This window comes from Dasypus novemcinctus, chromosome 23 (assembly GCF_030445035.2).
Source record: "Dasypus novemcinctus isolate mDasNov1 chromosome 23, mDasNov1.1.hap2, whole genome shotgun sequence".
Lineage (NCBI taxonomy): Eukaryota > Metazoa > Chordata > Mammalia > Cingulata > Dasypodidae > Dasypus > Dasypus novemcinctus.
The window spans coordinates 11,865,023-11,876,606 of record NC_080695.1 but is presented as its reverse complement, the minus strand read 5'-3'; the positions used below and the strand labels follow the sequence as shown (position 1 = coordinate 11,876,606).

General features: G+C 39.1%; 1 long non-coding RNA gene across 1 annotated transcript in view; it reads left to right on the top strand.

Moving 5' to 3' along the window:
• LOC131275461 (uncharacterized) overlaps window positions 1-8,198 on the top strand; it is a 36,195-nt gene extending 27,997 nt beyond the window's left edge. Inside the window, exon 3 of the long non-coding RNA XR_009182908.2 lies at window positions 6,356-8,198. This is a non-coding gene — a long non-coding RNA (uncharacterized lncRNA). The remainder of the gene's footprint in view (window positions 1-6,355) is intronic.
• Window positions 8,199-11,584: the final 3,386 nt, after the last annotated feature.

Here is an 11,584-nt window from a genome sequence, read left to right as displayed (position 1 = left end):
TATACCCCACCTGAAGTCAATACTGGTGCTGACAGTTCACAGGGTAGGTCAGGGTTCACCCCCTTAATGCATGAGCCTCTGTTATTGCTCTCTCTGCGTTTTTAAAAGCAGCCTTCAGGGGGTGTCTTCTCATTTCCACGCACAGCCTTTTCTGATGAGCACATAGGTGGTTTTAATATCTGAGCGAGTGAGGACTGAAGGGCCTTCAGTGCCCCAGCAGCCCCTGAAAGGCCATTGCTTGTTGTGGAGCCCGTGGTGTGGGAGAACACTGTACCCAACGACACTTGAGAGTTGGACAGCGCTGCGGCTTGTCGCAATTGTTTGCCTATCCCAGGCTCTTAAGATAAGGTATCATTGTCTCTGATGCTTCTTTTATTTCTGAAAAGAGAATTACTGGTTAACATAATATCATCAATATAATCAAAAGGGTTCTTCCACCCAGCCAGATCCTTTGCCACCCTGGCCAGGGCACATGGTTGGGCTATGCACGTAGCCTTGGGAAATCACCGTAAAAGTTCACTGTTGACCTTCTCACAGGAAGGTGAATGCAGGCTGGCTTGTCTTGTCAAAGTAGACAGTAAAGAAAGCATTAGTAGGGAAACGGACTTGGCCCAGTGGTTAGGGCGTCCGTCTACCACATGGGAGGTCCGTGGTTCAAAACCCCAGGCCTCCTTGACCCCGTGTGGAGCTGGCCATGCGCAGTGCTGATGCGCGCAAGGAGTGCCGTGCCACGCAAGGGTGTCCCCCGCGTGGGGGAGCCCCACGCGCAAGGAGTGCGCCCATAAGGAGAGCCACCCAGCGCGAAAGAAAAGTGCAGCCTGCCCAGGAATGGCGCCGCCCACACTTCCCGTGCCGCTGACGACAACAGAAGCGGACAAAGAAACAAGACGCAGCAAATAGACACAGAGAACAGACAACCGGGTGGGGGGGGGAATTAAATAAATAAATAAAATCTTAAAAAAAAAGCATTAGTAAATATCTAAAACAAAGTGATAGGGAACCGGACTTTGGCCCAGTGGTTAGGGCGTCCGTCTACCACATGGGAGGTCCGCGGTTCAAACCCCGGGCCTCCTTGACCCGTGTGGAGCTGGTCCATGCGCAGTGCTGATGCGCACAAGGAGTGCCCTGCCACGCAGGGGTGTTCCCCGCGTAGGGGAGCCCAAACGCGCAAGGAGTGCGCCCATAAGGAGAGCCGCCCAGCGCGAAGGAGGGAGCAGCCTGCCGAGGAATGGCGCCGCACACACTTCCCATGCCGCTGACGACAACAGAAGCTGACAAAGAAACAAGACGCAGCATAAAAGACACAGAAAACAGACAACCGGGGGAGGGGAGAAGAATTAAAAAAAAAAATCTTAAAAAAAACAAAAAAACAAAAAAACCAAAGTGATAGTGACATGACCGTGTACCAATTTCTTGCAACAAACCAGTAATATTTGTGACTGCTGCATACAACACTGGTGTTACTTTAATTTACAAAAACCTACTGTTATGCACCACTCCTGGCAACCCCAGTGGCCATACTCTTTCTGCAGCCGTAGAGCTGCTTCTTTAGTGGAGGTGAGGTGGGTCAGATGAATAAGAGCCAAAGCGTCTGCCTCTTGATTTTCAGGTGAAAAGTTTGTTTCTGTGACGCATACCACTTTTTTTTTTTATAAGATTTATTTTTTATTTCTTTCTCCTTACCCCCGCCCCTCCCATTATCTTCTCTCTATGTCCATTCACTGTGCATTCTTCTGTGTCCACTTGGATTCTTGTCAGCAGCACCAGGAATCTGTCTCTTTTTGTTGCGTCATCTTGCTGCGTCGGCTCTCTGTGTGTGTGGTGCCACTTCTGGGCAGGCTGTGCTTTTTTTCATGTGGGGTGGCTCTCCATGCGGGGCTCACTCCTCTGCATGTGGGGCTCCCCTACGCGGGGGACACCCCTGCGTGGCAGGGGCACTCCTTGCGCACATCAGCACTGCACGTGGGCCAGCTCCACATGGATCAGGAGGCCTGGGGTTTGAACCCTGGACCTCCCATGTGGTAGACGGATGCTCTATCAGTTGAGCCACATCCGCTTCCCGACACATACCACTTTTTAAAATAATTGAAAGCATGATTTACAACCTTTTACTTTTGTCTAATATTGTGCAGAAACATTGTTAAATTTGGGGGAATTTTATACAATCTTTAAATATTATGAACATTTTACTCATACAACTTTATTAAAAGAGGGTTAAAAAATCCCTTTTAATTTTGTAACAGTTCTAAACACTTTTCATCCAACTTATATCAAATGAACTCAACCATCTCATTACTTTACTTTTCACTTTTACACCTTTACCATGATTACATTAATTGATAGGTATTTTATTTCAGCAGTACAGGAACCGCTTTCTCCATATTTTAGATTCCCAATGGAATCAAGATGACCTTATCCCTAACGCCACTTTAATATGCAGATTGAGGTGGTCTCTGATGGGTTTTCCTGTTAGAAAGTTACTTTTTGTTGTCAACATCAAGTCAGTTTCTATATTAATAATGACTTCCTGGAATTAGCCATTTACATTGTAATCTTTCAGTCTGGAAAATCCTTTTACAAACTTGCCATATAAACCCCTAGACTGGTTACTCTTCATCTCAAGACAAATTTCACTTTCACAAAACATATTCCATTATGTAATGCTACCTCCTACAATACCTTCTACAACTTGCCATATGCATTGAAGTTTTGTCCTACGTACTTGCATCCTGATTTTATGAAAACCAGCCATCTTATCTTAGGACAAAACACACACCCTTAAATAAACTTATCATAACGGCACTTCCACAAACCTTTTACTTCTTTCTATATCCATTTAAGTCTCATATCCCTCATTCTGTTCTGTGAAGAAAAAAACTATTCATTTCAATTTAGGCAAAAACAATTTTTTTTTTCCAAAAAGAGATTGCAGTAATTTCATTAGTCAAAACTTACAATTTTCATCATCTTAAAGAATTAACACATATAATGTTAATTTTGTTAGTATCCATACTTATTTATCAGTATTAGCACTTATTTAAATTTTTTGGCCATTTGAATAGAGTTGTTTTAAGAATTTTCATTTGTTAATTTATATTACCATCTGAAGGTATCAAAATATACACTGAACAAACAGACAAACACAAAAAGTTAAGACACACCAACAGAAACATAAAACTCACTAATATGACTCGTAATTCTTACTCCTTTGGTATGGCTGTCTCCCAAGTTCTCCATCATTTCACATCTCTGATTTTTACTGCTTAATTAAGTTCTGGAATCCATGTTGCCTATTATATTCAAGCTTGTTCTTGGAAACACTTTTGTTAGTAATCAGTAACCAGGAATAGACATACTATATAACTGTAGTTAAGCAATAATTTAGCAGTTAGACAGACAGACATTTAACACATATATTTTGGATTGCTGCTTTTCAGGAGTATACTTAGACAGGCTGAAGTTCAGGGGTAAGTTACTGATTTTAAACTGAAAGTTCCTTTTAATACCTTGGTAAAAATTCTGATAAAAATAAAACGTTGTCAAAGTAACAGCCCATTTAAACTTTTCTGCAGTATACACAAGTATTATGGGCTTTTAGTTTTATAATATACTTTAATTACAGGTGTACAAAAGCTGCTAGCATTTTTCTATTTTTCTAAACTAGGGTTGATCTGCTCAAAAGATTACTAAACTTTAACAGCACTAAAATTTTTTTTAACGTGGCTGTTTAGGCCTAATTAGAATTATCATGGAAACAAAACAGAGAACATTAATGTTGCTAAGTTTTCCTATTTTCCCTTTCATGTGGCAGGGGGTTTGCAGCGTTGCTGCCAGAAATGTTTTCCTTATCTTAGTTAACTCATTAGCAGAATGTTTTCTTACAAGCATGGTTTCACTGACAAGTGCCTTATTTAGCACTTCTGCTTGTGTGGGATGTTTTATCTGTGATTTAGCCTTCTTTTGCACAAGTGGTTTAACAAGATTTAAAGATTTCTCTGTAGTTTCTATGTCTGAATTACTGTGTCCTTATCTAGTAGAGAAACCTGTCACTAAGGCAGAGGTAGAAGTCTGCAAATTCCTTTCTAGTGGTAATTCTTTTTTCCTCTAACCTGAGCATATCAATAGACTGTTGTTTGCATCTGCTCTTGTGCTTCCTCCAGTTTTTCAGTTAAATCTTCCTGCTGATCTGTATGTACTAGTCAGAGATCCCATTCCTACCTTACTTCCTCCTCCAGTCGCCTGCCCTGGCTTTAGCTATTAACTGCTTGTTTGTACTATCACTCAAGTCAAGGAGGAAGGACCATGCAATGGCTGCAGCCACCGCACGTTGCGCTTTCTTCTTAATGAAAGTTCCCTCTACTCTCGTTTCTAACTGCACTAATCCAGTGAGTGTAGGGGTACTCCCCAGCTCCCTCACAGGTCCCCAAGTGTTTAGCAGCTGGGCAAGCTCATTCCACATCAATGTGCATGGCTACCCTGGGGGTTTCCCCCACAGACGCCCCCATGTACTTTCGGGTCTCCCCTACAGTATCTGGCTACCAGCTGGGCAAGCTTGTACCACCTAGATATGCACAGCCGCCCTGGGATTCCCCCCGCAGACTCCGCCATGTACAGTATCTAGAATGGCTGACATGCTTTCAAACACCTTATCCCCGATGGGATTCTCTGGAATGTCCTGCTGACTATGCCAGTTGTAATGCTGGGGGTTGAGCCCCAGAAGGGCAACCAAATACTTTTGATATTCCAAGGAAACCACATGGAAGGCCAGCAGCAGTCATGCCATTTGTTATTTGTAAGTCCTGATGATAGCCGGTTGGATAATTACCATGCTGCTTAGCAGGGAAACAAAGATTATATAGGGCTAGACCTTATACAGGGGTTTAGCTAATGCATAGAGCAGCTCGAGCGTGCACATAGCCTAGTAAATGATTAACAGCGAGTGCGTACATTTGGGGGGAATTGTGTAAGTCCCAGAATAGTAAAATAATGGGTTCAAGCATTTAACATTCCTTTGAAGCAGATTGTGATTGCCATCTGGGTGTCAAGCTCTTTCCTGCTGAGGAGTGAGCTGCTGGCTGGTGTAGCCTTCTCCCTCCCGGCCTTCAGGTCTTGGAAAGGGTTTTCCTTCTATATACCCTACACTTGTGGGTGTGTTTTTTTTTTTTTAATTAGAGAATTTGAGGGTTTACAGAGTAACATGCATAAAATACAGGATTCCCATATACCACCTTATGAACACCTTGCATTGATGTGGTGCAATTTTTGCAATTGATAATTTAATAACTCTTAAACAAGTAACTTAGTACTGTTGATTATGTTCACAGTGTTGTGTTACCATTACCACCATCCATTACTGAAACTTCCATCAACCCAAATAAAATCTCTGTACATTTTAAGACCTGCCTCCCTATTTCCTACCACCACACCATCTCCTGGTAACCTGTATTCTTGATTCTGATTCTATGAACTTCGTTATTCAAATTGTTTCATGCAGTTAGATTAAACAATATTCTTTTGTGTATGGCTTATTTCACTCAACATGATGTCATCAAGGCTTATATTGTTGCATGTATCAGGACTACATTCCCTTTTATGGCTGGGTAATATTCTCTTGTGTGTATACATTTTATTTATCCACTCATCTGTTGATGGTCATTTGGGTCTCTTCTGTTTTTGTTTTTGTTTTTTGCAATTGTGCATAATGCTGCTGTGAACATCAGTGTGCAAATATAGGTGAGATATTTGCTATATTTGCCATAGATGGTGGAATTTTATTTATGAAATCTGATTCTGTTCCTTTGGTCAATATGTCCTTGTGCCAGTGCCACGCTGTTTTGATTATTTTGACATTGTACTAAGATTTAAGATCAGGAAGTATAGTTGTGGATTTTTCAGGATTTTCTGTATATAGGATCATGTCATCAGGAAATAGGGGGAGTTTTACTTCTTCCTGTCCAATTTGGATAGCTTTTATTTATTTTTCTTACCTAGTTACACTGGTTAGAACTTCTAGTACAATGTTGACTAAAACTGGTGATGGGGGCATCATTTTCTAAGGGAAAGCTTTCAGTCTTTCATCATTGAGTATGATGTTAATGGTGGGCTTTTTATAAACTGCCCTTTATCATGTTGGGGAAGTTATCTTCAATTCTTAGTTTTTAAGGGTTTATTATCAAGGAGGGGTGCTGGATTTTGTCAAATGCCTATTTTGTGTCAATTAGACGATCATGTGGTTTTTCCCCCTTTATTCTGTTAATGCATTATATTACGTGATTTTCTTATGCTGATCCACCCTTGCATACCTGGGATAAATCCCACTTGATCATGTTGTGTTCTTTTCCTTTTTTTTTTTCAGGTGCCTTGGCCAGGGATTGAACCACAGACTTTGAATGTGGGAAGCCGGTGGTCAACTAGTGATCCACATTTGCTCCCCTGAACTGGTTTTTTCATTTGTTTGCTTGTTGTTGTTTTTTGTTTGTTTGTTTGTTTTTAGGAGGCACTGGGGACCAAACCTGGGACTCCCATGTGGGAAGCAGGTGCTAAACCGCTTGAGCCACATCCACTCCCTGGTGTGTTCTTTTAATGTGCTGGTGAATTTAGTTTGCTAGTCTTACATTCATTTTAAAAACAGCTTATTGAAGTATATCCTTCCTACGTGAACAAACGTAAACAATAAATGTATAGTAAAAGTTGTGAACTTACAAAACAAACATGCATAACATCATACAAGGCTCCCATACATCACCCTACCACAAATACCATGTATTGTCGTGAAACATTTGTAAGAAATTATGAAAGTGCGTCCCATACATCGCCCTACCACAAATACCATGTATTGTCGTGAAACATTTGTAAGAAATTATGAAAGTGCGTCGTTAAAGTATTACTACTAACTATAGTCCATATCTTTCATTTGATGTATTTTTCCCCAGTCCACCTTATTATTTCTTTGTTCATAAACCATGTAATTTATCCAAAGTATACAATCAGTGGCATTTGGTATAATCACCAAGTTGTACATTCATCACTTCAATAAATATTAGAGCATTTTCATTACTAAAAAAAAAAAATGTGAAAAAACATACCACTATCATACTCAAATGTTAGCACTACTAATTACAAATCCTATGATGTGCTTTTACCATTTCTATTCATTTACAAACATTTAGAGACAACTTTTTACCAATTCTACATAGGTTAAACCTCAGCTTTTCATTCTCTAACCACATTCTATTCTCTGGTGACTTAGACTTATATTCTTTCTACAGACTCCATGAGTTTTCTTTTCTTATTTAGTTCATGATAGTGAAATCATACAATATTTGCCCTTTTGTGTCTGGCTTGCTTCACTCAACATAATGACTTCCATGTTCACCCTCCCTGTCATATGCTTCACAACTTCACTTCTTCTTACAGCTGCATAATATTCCATCATATGTATAGACCACAGTTTGTTTACCCATTATCAGTTGATGGACACCTGGGTTGTTCCCAGTTTTGGGTGATTGTGAATAATGTCACTAGAGAGATTGAGAGGTGAAGAATTTTCTTGTTTGTTTGTCTGGGTTTTTTTTGTTGTTGTTTATTATTATTGAAATAATGAAAATGCTCTAATAATGATTGAACTGATAAGTGCACAAACTATGTAATTATACCAAATACCATTTGTGATGGTTAGGCTAATGTGTCAACTCGGCCAGGTGATTGTGCCCAGTTGTTTGGTCAGGCAAGCACTGGGCTAGTTGTAATACAAGGGCATTTGTGGACTTTAGTCACCACTGACTTTTCTGAATAGATAACTGATTACAGTTACATCCAGTCAGGGAGATTGCCATCAGCAAAGAGTGACTCTTTATCCAATCAGTTGAATGCATTGAAAGGGGAAGTGATTTCAGCATTTAGGGAGAATTTCCCAGTATATCTTTGGACAGCCAGCATCTCCCAGAACTCATCAAGTGCCTTCACTGAACTTTCATCGGAGCCCCTGGTTGCAGCCTGCCTGCGGAACCTGGACTTGTGCATCCCCACGGTCACGTGAGAGACTCTGATAAAATCTCTTACTATTGACAGATATCTCTTGTTGATTCTATTTCCTAGAGAACCCTGGCTAATACACCATTGATTGTACCTTTTGGATGAATTGTATGCTTTATTAATATATAAAAACAATTTGTTAAAAAAAATAATGTTGCTCTGAACATGGGTGTGCAGATGTCTGTTTGTGTCACTGCTCTCAGTTCTTCTGCGTATATACCCAGTAGTGCCTCTTCTAGGTCTATATCTAACTTTCTTAGGAACCACCAACCAGATGTTCAAGTGACTGTACCATTCTATATTCCTACTAACAGCGTATAAATGTTCCTGTCTCTCCACATCCTAACACTTGTAGTTTTCTGTTTTGTTAATAGTGGCCATTCTAGTTGGTGTAAAATGATATCTCATTTTAAGTTTGATTTGCATTTCCCTAGTAGCCAGTGATGTTGAACATTTTTCTTTTATTTTTGGCCATTTCTATTTTTTCTTTAGAAAAATGTCTGTTCAGGTCTTTTGCCCATTTTAAAATTAGGTCATTTATCTTTATTTTTGAGTTGTAGAATGTCTTTTTATATGATGGATATAAAATCCTTAGCTGGGCCCTGAGCCTCAGCAGAGTTGCAACATCTACTCTCTAGTTCATAGGACTTACCCAGATCAGCTAACAAGGAGGGGAGGATGGTCAACAACCACACCAAGAAACCGAGAGAATCTACAGCTGCAAGCAGGAGAATCCCATCCATCAGCCATATGGGATCTAAGCCCTCTCTCAATTTAGAGGTAGAGTGGGCATTGCCATCCCAGGGTCCTCAGGATGGAAGAATAAAATATGGATTAGAGTGGAAAAAATAAATAAAAGAGCTTAATTTTGCTCAATTTTTTCCCCCCAAATTTTAAATATAGGCAGGTCAACATTAAAAAATAATCTTTATCAGATAAGTGATTTCCTAATATTTTCTCTGAGTAGGCTGCCTTTTTACCCTCTTCACAAAATACTTTGAGGTACAGAAGTGTTTAATTTTGAGGAGGTGCCACTTATCTTGTTTTTCTTTTGTTGCTTATGCTTTGGATGTAAAGTTTAAGAGACCCCCATCTACCACAAGGTCTTGTAGATACATCCCAACATTATCTTCTAGTGTTGAGTTGATTCTTGTGTAGGGAGTGAGATATGGATCCTCTTTCATTCTTTGGGTTATGGATATCCAGTTCTCCAGCACTATTTGTTGAAGAGACTGTTCTGTCCCAGAAAAGTGAACTTGGTAGTCTTATCAAAATTATTGACCGTAGAGGTAAGAATCTATTTCTGAACTCTCAATTCAGTTCCACTGATCAGTGTGTCTCTTTATGACAACACCATGCTGTTTTGACCACTGTAGCTTTATAATACACTTCAAGGTCAGGAAGAGTGAGTTCTCCAATTTCACTTTCTTTTTTAGAATGCTTCTGACTCTTTGGGACCACTTTCTTTTCCAAATAAATTTGGTAATTTATTGGTATTTCATTGAATGTATGAATCAATTTGGGTAGAATTGACATCTTCCATCCTTCCATTTGTTTAAGTCTTTGACTTCTTTTAGCAGATACAGTTTTATAGTTTCCTAAATACAGATCCTTTACATTCCTGGTTAAATTAATTCCTAGATATTTGAGTCTTTATGTTGCTATTATAAATAGAATTTTTTTTTCTTGATTTCCTGCTCAACTTGCTTATTCTAGTGTATAAAAATTGCTGATTTTTGCATGTTGTTCTTGTATCCTGCCACTTTGCTGAACTCATTTTTAACTCTAATAGCTTTGTTGTAGATATTCGTGCTTTTCTAAACATAGGGTCAAGTTATTAGTGAAGAGTGAGAGTTGTACTTCCTCTCTTCCAATTTGTATGTCTTTTATTTCTTTTACTTGCCATATTGCTCTAGCTAGAACTTCTAGCACAACATTGAATAACAGTGGTGACAGTAGGCATCCTGTCTTTTTCCTGCTTTTAGAGGGAAAGCTTTCAACCTCTCCATTGTTATGATGTTGGCTGTGCAGTTTTCATATATGCCCTTTGTTATGTTGAGGAACTTTCCTTCTGTACCTATCTTTTGAAGGCTTTTTTATCAAGAATGGATGCTGGGGGAGTGGATGTGGCTTAAGTGTTGAGTGCCTGCTTCCCACATGAGACGTCCTGGGTTCAGTTCCTGGTGCCTCCTAAACAAAAAAAAACCAAGCAAGCAAACAAATGAAAAAACAATCCGGGAGCTGGTGTGGCTCAGTGGTTGAGTGCCAGCTTCTCACATACAAGCCCAGGGTTCAATTCCCACCCCCCTTAAAAAAAAAAAAAGAGTAGATGGTGAATGTTGTCAAATGCCTTTTCTACATTAATCTCTGTGATCATGTGGTTTTTTTTCCCTTTGATTTGTTAATGTCGTGTATTACGTAAATTGATTTTCACATGTTGAGCTACCCTTGCATACCAGGAATAAAACCAACTTGATTGGGCCGTATAATAATTTTTATATAGTGATGGATTTGATTTGTATTTTTTTGAGAATTTTTGCATCTGTGTTCATTGGAAAGACTGGTCTGTAAATTTCTTTTGTAGTATCTTTATGTGGCTTTGGTATTAGGATGATGTTGGCTTCATTGTATGTATTGAGTAATTTTCCTTCCTTTTCACTTTTTGGAAGAATTTAAACAGGATTGGTATTAATTCTTCTTAAAATGTTTGGTAAAATTTACCTATGAAGCCATCTGATCCTGGATTTTTCTTTGTTGGGAGACTTTTGATGATTGATTCAATCTCTTTCTTGTGATGTTGTGATGTCAATGGTTTGTTGGATTGCTGTATTTCCTGTACAGTCAATATAGGTTGTGCATTTTTAGGCATTTGGCCATTTTACTAGGTTGTCTAAATTGCATAGTTTCTCTAATCTCCTCGTGTGATCCTTTTTTATTTCTGTGGGGTCAGTCGTAATGTCCCACTTTCATGCCAGAGTTTATTTATTTGCATCTTTTCCTCTCTTTTTTTGTTAGTCTTGCTGGGGTTTGTCAATTTTATTGATTTTTTCAAAGAACCAGCTTTTAGTTTTGTTGATTTTCTTTTTTTCCTCTCAATTTCATTTATTTCTGCTCTAATCTTTATTTCTTTCTTTCTGCTTGCTTTGGGATTGATTTCCTCTTCATTTCCTGGTTTCCAGTTGTTCTGTTAGAATTTTGATTTCAGCTCTTTCTTCTTTTTCAGTATAGGTATTTAGAGCTATAAATTTCCCTTTCAGCACTGCCTTCATTGTATCCCATAAGTTTTGATAAGTTGTGTTCTTGTTTTCATTTGTCACGAGATATCTACTAATTTCTCTAGCAATTTCTTCTTTGACCCACTGAATGTATTGTTTAGCCTCCATATATTTGCATATTTCCCCCTTTCCCACCTGTTATTGATTTCCAGCTTCATTCTGTTTGGTCACTGAAGGTGCTTTGTATAATTTCAATCTCTTACATTTATTGAGAGCTGTATTGTGGTCTATCCTGGAGAAAGATCCATGAGCACTTGAGAAGAATATATAATCTG